General features: G+C 42.3%; 1 protein-coding gene and 1 long non-coding RNA gene across 2 annotated transcripts in view; one reads left to right on the forward strand and one right to left on the reverse strand.

Annotated features, from left to right (window-relative positions):
- The window catches only part of LOC102681320, a 3,831-nt gene extending 1,618 nt beyond the window's left edge, over positions 1-2,213 (reverse strand). The window contains exon 1 of the long non-coding RNA XR_004149859.1: positions 899-2,213. This is a non-coding gene — a long non-coding RNA (uncharacterized LOC102681320). The remainder of the gene's footprint in view (positions 1-898) is intronic.
- The window catches only part of LOC102681803 (protein trachealess), a 119,559-nt gene that overhangs the window by 113,145 nt on the left and 4,191 nt on the right, over positions 1-2,223 (forward strand). The gene's annotated exons all lie outside the window — the stretch shown is intronic.

Genomic DNA, 2,223 nt, shown 5'->3' on the forward strand with positions numbered 1-2,223 from the left:
GCGAGCCGGAAGGGCAAAGATAGCACGGCACAGCGCGAGGGAACCGTGGAAAAAGGAGAAGCTGGATGAAGAAGAAAGAAGGGGGTGAAGAGGCAAGGTGGCCACGGTGGCGAACGGTGAAAAGAAGAGAAGAGAGACGAGGAGGAGCAGGAGGAAGAGGAGGAGGAAAAGAAGCGACTAGGTAGTAGCATGGCTGGGAAAAGAGGAGGTGGATAAGGACGAAAAAAAAAAGAGAGAAGGAGAGAGACGGAAGGGAGGGAGGGAGGGAGGGCAAGGGAGGAAAAGAGGAGAAGGTTGTATGAGTTGGCGGCCATACTGGCTGGCACCAAGCATGACATAGACGAGGGAAGGATGGGTGGTGGTTGGGGGCGGGGGTGGTCGCATGCGGCTCACGTAGCCTCTGCACGGCGGCGTGTTCGCCATTCCTAATGCTGCCCGTGAAGGTAGATGGAGAAAAGAGAGAGAGAGAGAGAGAGGGAGAGAGGGAGAGAGGAGACAGAGAGAAGCACAGCTAGACTGGGAAGGGAGTGTAGAACGGAGAAACGGAGAAACAGAGATGGACAGAGAGACGGACGGAGAAGAGAGAAAGAGAGAGAGAGAGAGAGAGAGCTGGAATGAGGAATAGAGAGGGGAAAGAGGGAGGGAGGAACAGGAGGTGTACGGGAGGTGACCGGTGTACCAGCTCGGTTCTGCGAGACTCGTGGAGAGCAATCAATAGGGTGTTTCGGGGATTCGGGAAACCGGCGCCGACGTTGCCACAAACATGGCCGCCGGCAACCCCTCTTGTGTTCCAGAGGTATGTATTTCTTTTCGCGAGAGGAATATATGATGTAACGCGAAGAAACGTGGAAATTATCATTTCCTCGAAGCTGTATCTCTGAATGAATTGGAATGATACCCGTTTTTTTAAATAGTCCTCCCTTCCTTCCTTCGATTCGAGTTCGCACCCCTAGCGAGGGATGGGATATAGTTTTAGTGGCATTCCGATGCGTTAACGATTTCTAAGTCTCGTTGGTGAAGTTGATTCTTAATAGGTTCCTCCTCCTTCTCCTCCTTCTCCTGTTCCTCCTCCTTCTCCTCCTCCTCCTCTCTGTTTGTTGGGTTACGAGGGTACCTACTACTGGCTTTAGTATTATTATTATTCTGTCGGCAAGTTCGATTGAAATTAAAGTTTCCGTGCCCGATGAAATTGACTCCCTCTCTTCCTACCTTTCTTTCTGTCTTTCTCCGTTGGTTGAGAGAGCCTCCCCCGATGGAAAACCGTGCCCCTCTGAGCTAGTAATCTACTTCGCGGGATTTACATACTCTTACGTGCTTTGTCTTTGAGCGAGTTCCTGGAATCTTGGGATCGAAGGGTAAATCGACGTGTTAGGATTATACGAGTGTGTACATTTGAATAATTTTACCAATAAATGTTATCGAAGGAATTTTCTTTCTCGAATATTTTAAACAACGTCATTTTTATTGGTAAAAATCTTGTAATTAAATGATAGACGCGTTTATTCTAGTGAAAAAGGGAAATTGTTTTGTATCTTTGTTGTTGCAGACATTTATCAATATTCCGTTCTCGCTGTTCTGCAAAGTTTTACTAATAGAATTTCAGTTTCGAACGTGTTTTGTATTTTTCGTAAATTCGTATAAAAAATATCGTTTTCGTTTAAAAGAAAAAAGATATCACTTAAATTTGTGAAAAATTCTTTAAAAACTGATTACCTAAAATAGATATCTTTGACATATTAAACACATAAGTATCTTTTTAAAATATCTAAATTAATTCGAGAATCGTTTAAAAATAGAAATAATTTCGATAAAAATTTCATTCTATTCGATAATATCGAGAAATCTTTAAATAATGATATATCTTTTAGATGCCAATTTTATCAAATTTCAAATCTTCGAATTAATATTAGTAAAACATTTATCAATAAGTAGCATTCTCGATTCTTGTAAAAAGGAAACTAACTTTAAGATGCTACTTCCATCGAACGAAAGAATGTCGTTTCGGTCACGTCGAAGCAGTTTTTCCTAGAAACTATCATATTAAGAGCCACAGAGTTTCCCTGCAATGAAGTCGCCTCGAGAAAGCTGTCCTCGACTGCAGTTTTTTTCTCTAATTAAGTCACCTTTCCATAACTTGTCAAGTAAATTACGATATTTAAACGCGCGTGCTTCTTCGGAGACTTACATTTTTATCATACTTCAAATTCTTAAAAAAAAAAAAAA

Source organism: Apis dorsata, unplaced genomic scaffold (genome assembly GCF_000469605.1).
Source record: "Apis dorsata unplaced genomic scaffold, Apis dorsata 1.3 scaffold_97, whole genome shotgun sequence".
In the NCBI taxonomy this organism is placed as follows: Eukaryota; Metazoa; Arthropoda; class Insecta; order Hymenoptera; family Apidae; genus Apis; species Apis dorsata.